The 10,350-nt window shown below is 39.6% G+C and overlaps 1 protein-coding gene and 1 long non-coding RNA gene across 5 annotated transcripts in view; one reads left to right on the plus strand and one right to left on the minus strand.

Moving 5' to 3' along the window:
• The window catches only part of SYCP2 (synaptonemal complex protein 2), a 70,966-nt gene that overhangs the window by 58,755 nt on the left and 1,861 nt on the right, over nucleotides 1-10,350 (minus strand). The window contains exon 1 of one of the 2 annotated variants that reach the window (XM_009215839.4): nucleotides 10,219-10,322. The exons of the other annotated variant lie outside the window; for it this stretch is intronic. The gene's annotated coding sequence lies outside the window, so the exon portion shown is untranslated. Of the gene's footprint in view, nucleotides 1-10,218; nucleotides 10,323-10,350 lie in introns of those variants that run through there. 2 annotated transcript variants of the gene reach the window in all.
• On the plus strand, nucleotides 45-6,560 carry LOC110740480. Of its 3 annotated transcripts, XR_004179132.1 has the most exons (4): nucleotides 45-2,195; nucleotides 3,353-3,499; nucleotides 4,160-4,278; nucleotides 4,811-6,560. It is a non-coding gene; the product is annotated as an uncharacterized LOC110740480 (long non-coding RNA). The 3 variants fall into 3 exon arrangements; XR_002515053.2 differs by having other exon boundaries at nucleotides 45-3,499; XR_004179133.1 differs by having other exon boundaries at nucleotides 45-3,499; nucleotides 4,163-4,278.

Below are 10,350 nucleotides of genomic sequence, written 5' to 3' on the forward strand. Positions count from 1 at the left end.
CTCTGGAGGCTGGGGTGAGAAATTGCTTGAGCCTAGAAGTTGGAGGTTACAGTGAGCTATGGCCACAACACCATACTCTAGCCTGGGCAAGAGAGGGAGACTCTGTCTCTAAAATAAACAAAAAGAATGCACGTCATCATTTCCAAGGTAACCACTAAATGAGCAGTGAAAGAATATATAACTACTAAGCTAAGTGGGGGAGGGAGGCTGTAATGTTTTCATTTTAATCAATCCAGAGAGAGACAGAAAGAGAGAGACCCAGAACAAGGAAAAACAGAAAACATAAAGTAAGGTGATAGATTAAAAGTTACATATCAATAATTACATTGAAAGTAAAATATATTATATACTCTAAAGAGGTAAGAATATGTCACCCTCCCAATATGCTGCTCTGACATATTGACTATTTCAAATCAAGGGCACTTAACAAAAAACAGCAGGTACAAGATCACTCTGACCTTCATTCTGTTTCCTAAAAGCAGGAAATGAAATTCCCATGTGAAAGATGTCCTCCCTATACCAAAAGGGAAGTAATCTTATAATCAAGGGGGGAAAGTTAAAAATCAAGAAAATCTGTACAACCAAACTTTGTTAAACCAACCCTTATCTTCCTAGTCATTTCTCCACCCAATTAACTACCCTAGCCTAAAGCCTCTTTGCCTTATCTTATTTCACAACTTAACTGTTCTTTGTCCAATTCAGTATATGACTGACCCTAACTACTTCTTTGGGTCTTCATTTTCTTATGAGGGATCCTGTGTCATGTACAACTTGTATTAAAGAAATTTGTGTGCTTTTCTCAGTTGATCTATGTCAATTTAACTCTAAAAGGGAAGAGGTAAAGTTTTGCCTCCCCTACAACTCCAATTAAAAGTCAGATTGTCCTCAAAGGATCAATGCTTGAGGGATGGACACCCCATTCTCCATAATGTGCTCATTTAACATTGCATGCCTGTACCAAAACCTACTATGTACCCACAAAAATTAAAAAGAAAAAATTGAACTGTCGGGTAGGTTAATCATTTTTAAAACTATATGCTGCCCAAAAATATTATACTTTTAAGAGATATACCTTAAATAAAGGGCTATAAAAAAGTTGGAAATAAAAAGAAAAGATATCTACCACACAAACATTAACCAAAAGAAAGCTAATAAAACTCTATTACCGTTGGATTTAACACAAAAGTCCAACACAGTTGGAACTGAAGAGAATCCAGAAACAGATCTATACACATGACCTGATTTACAATAAAGGTAGAACACAAAGCAGTAAGGAAAGGGGAAGATAATCTTTACAATTAATCTATACTGTTCAACTGGATGTTCCTAAGAAATACAACAAAACCTCACTACTTCATACTAACCATCTCATACCATACGCAAACACCATTTCCAGGTGGAACGAAAATTGAAAACAATTAAGTTTCTAGAACATAATATATTAGAACATCTTCATGACCATGCAATAAGAAATAAGCAATAAGCAAGATTATAAAAAAAACTCTAACCATAAAAGACAACTGCTAAGTTGGACAACCTTAAAATTAGAAACTATTGTTCAATGAGAACATATGGATACAGGGAGGGGAACACCACATACTGGGGCCTGGTGGGGCGGCAGGAGGGAGAGCATAAGGAAAAACAGTTAAGGCATGCTGAGTTTAACATTTACAGGTTGATAGGTGCAGCAAACCACCATGACAAACATTTTCCTGTGTAACAAACCTGCACATCTTGCACATGTAGCCCAGAACTTAAAATAAAATAACCTATTGATTTTCTCAATCCATGAGCATGGGATTTAACAAAAGAAAGAACTCTGTTGGAAAACATCATTTAGAGAACAAGGTAGGCCACAGAGATGAAAATATTTATCTCTCATATATTATTCACTTGTGTGAATATTCACAACAGTTACTAAGTTATTTGGTTATCAGTTTATGTAAACATACTCTTGGAAATATGAACTGAACAAAAGGATCCTATTTTGGCACCACAGCCTATTTAATGTCATAGCCTCTGACCTTCCACCTTCAAAAGAGTCTATAACTCTTGACTAGTTGCCTCACTTGTTAATGTATTGCCCTGGTAACAAGGTTATAATTAACATCTTTGATTCCTAAATGTTTTAAATACAGGTAAGATTTCTCCATCAAACAGAGGATTACTGGGACTACTACTTCTCCCAAATACATGTAGGTACTATAATTGATTATCAATCTGTTAGAGTTCATTTTTTAAGAAAACCAGAAGTTCATGAGTGTTCATTTAGATTATGTGAAGCACACAATATGCCTGCTTTAAAACTTCACTACTTTGTCAAAACCTCACGGAAAACTGTGGAAATAATAGCTCTGAATTTATGTTTGTCTATAGGCCGGAATTCTTCCTAATCCCACCTCCTAGTATTAAGGAAACAAACTTCAGAAGCAACAAAAGCAGCTTCCATTCAGGATACTGTTGGGATAGAGTCTGTAGCCAAAACAAATATGGATTGAAGGAGAACCCTTCTCCTGTAAGACAGGTTTCATAAATGAGAAATTCCATAAGGGATGGAATTTTGCCAACTGCTTCTGTAACAACAAGAAAAAGGTTTGCTCACAGCTATGTGTGGACTCCATGTCACTGTATTAATTTCCAGGGTTGCCTTAACAAAGTGCCACAAACTGGATGGCTTAGAACAGCAGAAATTATCTCAGTGTGGAGACAAGATGTATGAAATAAAGGGGTCAGTCAGATCATACTGCCTCTGAAAGTGCTAGAGGAAGGATCTTTCCTGTCTCCTTAAGCTTCTGGTAGCTGCCGACATTCCTTGACTTGTGGCAGCATAAATCCAGTCTCTGCCTCCTTTATCACATGGTATTCTTCCTTTTAATTTTCACCTTGTCTTCTATGCATATCTGTATCCAAATTTCCCTTTTTTATAAATATATATTGGATTAGGGTCCACCCTAATAACTTAAATAACAAGTTAATAACTTAACTCGGTTAAATGCAAAGACCCTATTTCCAGAAAAGGTTCCATTCTGAGATACTGGGAATTAGAATCTCACATATCTTTTTAGGGGAACACAATTCAACCCATAACAGTCACTACATAAAGCCCAAACTTAATTCAGTATTGGAATGCTGAAAACATGGGATTCAAAGAAGAAATAAAAGTTGAGGTTTTGAATGTACTGGATGGGGAAGGAAAACATGTCAAATAAGAGCTAGTAACCAGGGCAGACCAGGTTACCCCTGCACATAAGGCAGCAATGCCATCACAGGGTGACATAATCATAGAAACATTCCTCAAATGTAGTGCCAAAATTAGCCTCTTGCTGAAATATTTTCTCCATTTCAATTAAAGTGAAGCAAGTCAGATTCTGGATAACCAACAGAGATTGGTCTACTGGAAAGTTTTAAGAAAAGAAGACCATCATCTCAGGCTACTCTCTTCCCCTGCCCCCATACCACTGAGACTGCTCAATCGATCTTTGGCAGTGCTAAGTACCAGGTAATAGAAATTTTTTATTTTCTGAAATTACTGCAACAGGGACCAAGCATTGGCAATTTTTCTATGTTGAAACAGGTCTAGTAATGTGCTAAGCATAATGTACTACTAACTTTTGAATGCTTTAAAAGATAATGTATACCAGAACTTTGGCATTGAACTAATATAGTTTCTGAGAACATATAACTGGTACTTCCTTTCCATGGAAGACAGCTCAAGCTACAGCTGATGAAAGAACTCCAACTCCACCAAAGAATCTGACTACATCTGAACATAAGATTTGTTGAGAATGCGTATTTGGGACTTTAACTTAAAAATTTTGGCCTTTAGACTTTTAAATTCAGAAGCACACAAAAAAAATGATTCTGGACATTTAAATCTTTCAGTCCTTGGTCTTTAACTTGTAAAGGGTTTTAACCTTTCAACCTTAAGGTTCCCTGAGATGTTCAAAACAGAAGATCTTTATATTCAAATTTGTTGGCATTTTACTGCTGAAACATCTTTATGTATTGCCAAATACCTTTATTCAGTACAGTACATCAAAGGCTCTACATCTAGAGATAATTTGGAATGGGAAGTATAATAAACAATGACATTTCTGCCTTTTATTTATGATTAATTAAAATTAAAATTTAATTTTAATCTTCTGTTCTAACCCCAAAGTAGAATCTTCCACGGTGAACATCTAAAGTTCTTCCACAATCCAGAGAGAATACCCAAAAGAAGGTAATGGCCTCGTGAAGAAAGGAAAAGAACCATCCAGATAAATCTCCAAAAAACAGGTTAATAATTAAGTGAACAAAAAGCTAGGAAATGTTAGAGAGGAAGAATACCTTTTCCCTACTCCCAGCTTCTGTGAGAAAGGCTGAGTATACTATTGGCCTCTCTCTATTCCTTTAACTTACATCACCACAGAGGAGCTGGAAGTATTTGGTAACTTTGGGAAAGAAAATGAGTCAGGTTCAGCTCAACTCCACCCTTTTTTTTTTTTTTTTACATGAAAACTGAAAGAGGAGTTTCATGTTGTTTTCAGTTTTGTTCCTTCTGGAAGCTCTGCCCCTGTGAGAAAGTCAACATTTTGCTCGTCCTTTTTCTATGGAGTCAATACAGTAAGCTTTCTCTTCCAGGGTGGAAGGTAAAAAATGCAGGGCTGGAAAGGTCTAACTCGATTACCTTGCAGTGCCTTGGGCAGTAAGTTTGCTTAATTCTGGAGCTCAGTATTAGCAAATTCACTAGACCAACAACCTAAACTCACACCCATGAACCTAGCCAATATAGGACTAATGAAGTTACTTTTTTTTCCTAATTGGTCAGAACCCAGGAAGAAAGAGGAATGCTGTTTGTCAGAGGACCTTTGAGAGACTCCAGCAAGGCTCAGCATAAATATCTATAGTATTCCTTTTTATATTAGCAATAATCAGACAATTGAATTTTTTAATATAGAAAACTAAAATGAATAAATCTAACAAAAAAGGAAATATGATCTTTATGAAGATAATATACCAAAGACCTTAACAAGAGATATGAATACATGGAGTTGTTCCTACTCATTAACGGAACGACTTATTATAAAACCATCAATGCTTCACTAAAATAAATATCTGAATTTCTAAACTTCAAAGCAATTCCAGTAAAAAACAAAATAATAATTTGACAGATTTGGCCAATTCTTTTAAAATGTGTATAGAGGAATAATGCTGCTCTAATACTAAAATAACTTTTAAAATAGCAAAGAAAGATCACCTTATTTGATATTAAAACATATTACAAAATCACAAGAAATAATTATAAACAGTAAAGTATTAATAATGGAAAACAAATGGATCAATAAAACAAAACAGAATTCAAATGCATAGTCAAGCATATGTTGGAAGTTCATATCTGAGTCATATGGTTTCGCAAATCAGGGAAAGGTAAACTGGTCAATAAATAGTCTGGAAAAAGTGAATTGGCATGCGGAAAAAATAACATTAGAAATCTACTTTGCCATAAAAAAATTAGGTCTAGATAAATTAACTACCTAAATGTAAAAAGTAAATGTTTAAAAACTATTAGCAGAAAATACAGGAGGCTATCACTAAGATATTCTAATATGAAAGAATTTAAAACAAAATGCACAAAACATAAAAAGCAATAGATTTTAACTTTTTGTGCATCACTGTAAAAGAAAGGCAGCATACTAGGAAGACATTTGCAATGGAGTAAGAGACTAAGGATTAATATAAAAAGAATTATGAAGAACTTAACAAATCAAGGAGAAAAAAGCAATAACCCAACAGCAAAAATGGAAAATAAGAAGAGGTCATTCAGAAAATAAAACTCAACTGGTGAATAAAGAAATGAAAATGCTACCTCCATGGTAATCAGAATGCTAAGTAAAACAATAACCAGTCCCCTCTCCACCATCCACCAGATTGGCAAAAACTAAAGAGACTGATACTACCAAGTCACAGTGGGAATAAAGGAAATTGGAAATCATGTATGTACTCCTGGTGGGAAGTAAATAACTGCACTTTGAAAAAGAGTTTGATAGCATTGCGTAAAAATGTAAACTGGAATACCATATAACACAGTAGTTCCACTCCTAATTTTACACTTTAGAGAAACTCAAAAGCACAAAGGGAATATAAAAATATTTACTGAAGCATTTCTTCCAATATCAAGAAACTGAAACTGCCTGTCAGTGTGATGGGGGAGGAGGTAAATAAACATGAAATGTGGTGAGTGATGCAACTGAATTCAGTAGCTGAATATAATGAAGAAGATCTCAGAATACAGTGCATCTCAAACACAATATAACACACACAAAAAAATGCAGAGTGAGATAATAGAAATTATTTATGTAAAACCTAAAATATACTTAATAAAGGCTCATATGACTGTTATTAATATGTGTGTGTCTGTGTAAGACCACAGGGTACTTTATTAAAGAAGGATACAAATACTGGGCATATGAACATTGGATGATTTGCGCAAGCAAAGAAAATAACCCTAGGGATAGGGAATAAAATGGATCAAAAGACAAAAAAAAAAAAAAAAAAGAATTTTAATTGTTTAATTTTTTATTTAGAGGAGGGTAGTAAAGCATGGTGTCTGGACTGAGAATACAATGGATTAAATTAACTTAATTCTGTTTCCTAAGGTTCAACATACACTCATATATACCCTTTCAATCACCACTACCATTAGGACAAAGCAAAAGGGGCCCTTGCTATGCACTCTACATAGTGCAATCTCTTTCTCTCTCTCTCTGTTATTATGGAGCACACAGGCATCTCTATGAGCTCAAAATCCAGGACTCAGCCCTGCCCCCAGAAAGTCTATAACCATGAACACATTATTCATTCTCATAACTCTATCCTTCAGGCCCCTGAGAAACACTTCCTTTGCTTATGCCTGTGAAAGAAGGGGACTGCAATTAATTACACTATTCTGCTTACTTTATGTGTCCGAATTTTCCATAATAAAAAAACAATACTTAAAGAAGTCGGACAGTGTGAAGCCATAATTGAATACAAAGGATTCAGATTATGCTAATGCTAATATTTTAGTCTCTGCTTCAGAACAAAGATAGCATGTGAGCAAGTGCTTAGGTAAGAGAAAAGAGATATTGTCAAATCTTTCCCCTGCAAAGCAAGAATACAGCTGATTCTTGCATAAGATACTACTTCTTAACAGTGCCAAATGCCCATCTTCTTCCTTCTCTTTTTATTCCAATTTGTGACTCTAGAAATACTAGCAAATTAGTGCACAGTATTTGCAACAGTAGCACACGGTGGCTGAGGAACATTTTGTAGTAGCAAGCAATTCATATTAACATATATGTAGATCTAGACATAAACTACGTGAACATGATATGGATTCTTTACAGTAGACAGTAAGCAAACGCTAAAATAGTGAATAAATGTACTGTTATAAAATATTTAATATCATAATTATTCAAAAATAAGCAATTCCAGTGTTAAAATTTTAAGGAAACTATTCATTAATTACAATTCTATGAGAATTTTAATATTTAAGAATTTTTTTTTAGAGAAAAATACTTTTATACCTATTTTGTTTGTGATATAAACCCAAATTTGATACATTTTGAGTATAACACATTTTGAGTAATTACAGTTTTAACCCTTAGATCATGGCTGTCAATAGTAAATAAGTAAAAATCTTCATTATGATTTTTAAAATAAAAATGAACTATATATAGTAACTTACAAATTATGTGAGTATTTTATCACTTATTCAGAGATTACTAGTTCATCATCAGATATCCGTAATAAATGTGTTCAGTTATCTTTGATACTTTTCAGGATTCAATCATAAAAATAATAGCCTTGGCTGGTGGCTTATGACTGTAATGTTGGTGGCTAGCACTGTGGGAGGCCCAGGTAAGAGGATTGCTTGAATCCAGGAGCTCCAAACCAGCATGGGCAACATGGTGAGATACTATTTCTACACAAATAAAAGCCTGGCCTGGTGGCTCGCAGCTGTGGTCTAGCTAATAGGAGGCTGAAGTGGGAGGCCCAGGTTTCAGTGAGCCATGTTCACGCTACTGCATTCCCACCTCGGCGACAGAGCAAGTCTCAATAATAATAATAGCCATACACGTATTTTTCTATTTTGATGCAGTGAAAGTGTGTTTGTGAAATTTGAGACTATTTTATGTTACAATTTGAAAACTTGATTTAAAACTTTAAATACTTAAAATGTGTGGTCTCCATTTATACTCTTTCCCTAGGGCCAGCAACTATTGAGGCAGGCTTGCCCATTAGCTTATGCTTTATCTGTTTTCACAACTAAAGCAATTTGAAGCAGTGTATTTTACAAAGTGCCCTGAGACATTAATTACAGCACAGAAAAAAGTACAGCCAAAGAGGCACATAAAGCTAACAAGATGGTTTTAGTTTCTAATCTACTTTTTCATGAAGTCAGTCGGGGAAAAACAAACCAAGGAAAGCAAACTGAATAATCCAGTTACACACATACACGCCTCAAAGTTGAATGTATACAGGCCACAATAGTGTCAAAAGCACAGCACTATCCACAATATCAAACAAATAAACATTTGCAAATGAAAGAGAAAGCTAACTCTAAAAAGAAACAAAAGTTATACACTTATTTTTCCAGCCTCATGAGGAAACAATTTAAAAGATCTTTAGGTACTACCACTATGTAACAGAACGACTTCGGAAACCGAGAACAGAATAATAATGTTTCAAGAGAAGCGAGGACTTACGTGTCAAGTAAGCAGGTTTTGAGCCCCCGTTTACTGAACTGGGGGATTGGTTAGCGAGCAACACAGAGAACTAGTAAGAGGATAACTGTGTATCCGCAGGCAGGTAAAGTGGTTACGGTTAAAAACAGTAACAAACAAAACAATTTGGCAGATGGGGGAGGTAAAGATTTTCCCCCAAAGGAAAAATTGCTGAATGAACGCAAGCAGGAGTGGATTATTCAAAGTCCTCTCTGCCATGGTAACCAACACAGCTAAGGTGTCCAAAAGACATTAAAGGCGAATGAAGGGGAGGGAAGGCGTCCTCCTCCTCCCATCATGACTAAAATAAAAATGTAGGCCGGGCGAGGTGGCTCACACCTGTAATCCCAGCACTTTGTGAGGCCGAGGCAGGTGGATGACCTGAGGTCAGGAGTTCGAGACCAGCGGGGCCAACATGGAGAAACCCCCGTCTCTACTAAACACACAAAAGCAGCTGGGCGTGGTGGCGCGCCAAGTAGTCCCAGCCACTCCGGAGGCTGAAGCAGGAGAACTGCTTGAACCCGGGAGGCGGAGGCTGCACTGACCCGAGATGGCGCCACCGCACTCCAGCCTGGGCGACAGAGCGCGACTCCGTCTCCAACAAACAAAAACAAGAAAAAAGGAGACGCCACCGCGTTCGCGGATGCCGGGCCAGCCTGGGGCCTAGTCCAGGCGAGGCCGCACGTGGAGCCACGTGTCACGCACTGCGCCAGGCCCAGCTGCGCGGAGGGGCCGGCGGGAGGGAGGAGAAGGGGCTGGCGGCGCGGGGCAGGAGGGACGTCGTGCGCGCACCCCCTTTTTCCCCAAGCGGAGCTGGCAATGGCCACAAGGAAGCCGAAGGCTAAGTCCCTGCTCCCATCGCCGGCACGGTGACCCCTTTTCTCGAGGGTCACCCCCGAACCAACACAGCACACACACACCCGAGACGCGCCCCAGGCCGCAGCGCCAACCCCCCCCCCCCCACTCCGGTGCCGGAGACAGGCGAGCAGCGGCCCCCAGGGGGCTCCCGGCGCCACCGCTTCTCCCTCAGCCGCCTCGGGCCGGCGACACGCGCAGCCCCAGGCCCGCTCCCCGCTCGCCAACCGCCCCGCCCCGCGCCTCAGCCACCTCGACAGAGTCGCCAACACGCGGGGGGGGCTCCCAGCGCCCATTTCCCATCCCCGAGGCCGAGGCAGGTGCTGACGGGGAGCCTCGCGCCTGCACCAACAGGATCCTGCACCAAAGGGATCCCGCCCAGGGCCGGCGCCCACGCGAGCCACCCTCGCCGCGAACTCTGCACGGCCCACGCCCCGGCGCCTCCCCTCCGCCCAGTGGCCGCAGAACCGCGCCCCCTCCCCCTCGGCAGCTTCCACAACGGCTGCACCTCAACCGTCCGAAGCTTCTCGCCTCCCGGCTTGGAAGACCAAGCCGAAGCCGCACCCTCCCTCCGCGCCCCGCCGTCGGGGAAGCCCACCCAGACACTCTGCTCAACCTGCCGGCAGAAGGAGGCCTCCGCGTAGTGTCGGTGGAGTCGCCCCCGATGCCGCCCTGCGTCGCAACTCTGCCCCTCAGGGACCGCCGCAGCGCCTCAGGCGGCCGGCGGAAGGCGGGAAGCGCCCGTCCA

The sequence above is a fragment of the Papio anubis genome, chromosome 16 (assembly GCF_008728515.1).
Source record: "Papio anubis isolate 15944 chromosome 16, Panubis1.0, whole genome shotgun sequence".
Taxonomy (NCBI): Eukaryota; Metazoa; Chordata; class Mammalia; order Primates; family Cercopithecidae; genus Papio; species Papio anubis.